The 328-nt window shown below is 35.7% G+C and overlaps 1 non-coding gene across 1 annotated transcript; it reads right to left on the bottom strand.

The window, feature by feature from the left end:
- On the bottom strand, positions 1-109 carry LOC126716288 (small nucleolar RNA R71). The gene has a single exon (XR_007652091.1). It is a non-coding gene; the product is annotated as a small nucleolar RNA R71 (small nucleolar RNA).
- Between the last annotated feature and the right edge of the window lie 219 nt (positions 110-328).

The raw sequence follows: 328 nt of genomic DNA, 5'->3' as shown, positions 1-328 counted from the left end.
ATGCTTTGAGGAGAGAAATTGCAGATTTTTATCAGGATGAACAAGAGAAATTTTATGAGAGTTGGGAGAGATTTAAGGACTTGATCTTAAAGTGTCCCCATTATGGTTTTGAAACATGGAGACTAGTACAATATTTTTATAATGGTTTGACTCAGACAAATCGTAACATGATTGAGTCCATGAATGGTGGTGGATTTTTGAGTCTTGTAGATGATGAGGCATACAACACAAATGTGTCCTTCTGCAGTTGGGTACCCTGATTTTTATGTTGAGCAAGCAAATGCACTGAATAATTATGAAAAACCATTTGCTAGTCCATTTTCAGAGA

This window comes from Quercus robur, chromosome 2, assembly GCF_932294415.1.
Source record: "Quercus robur chromosome 2, dhQueRobu3.1, whole genome shotgun sequence".
Taxonomy (NCBI): domain Eukaryota; kingdom Viridiplantae; phylum Streptophyta; class Magnoliopsida; order Fagales; family Fagaceae; genus Quercus; species Quercus robur.
The sequence above is the reverse complement of the archived record's forward strand: the minus strand, read 5'-3'. Positions and strand labels throughout refer to the sequence as shown.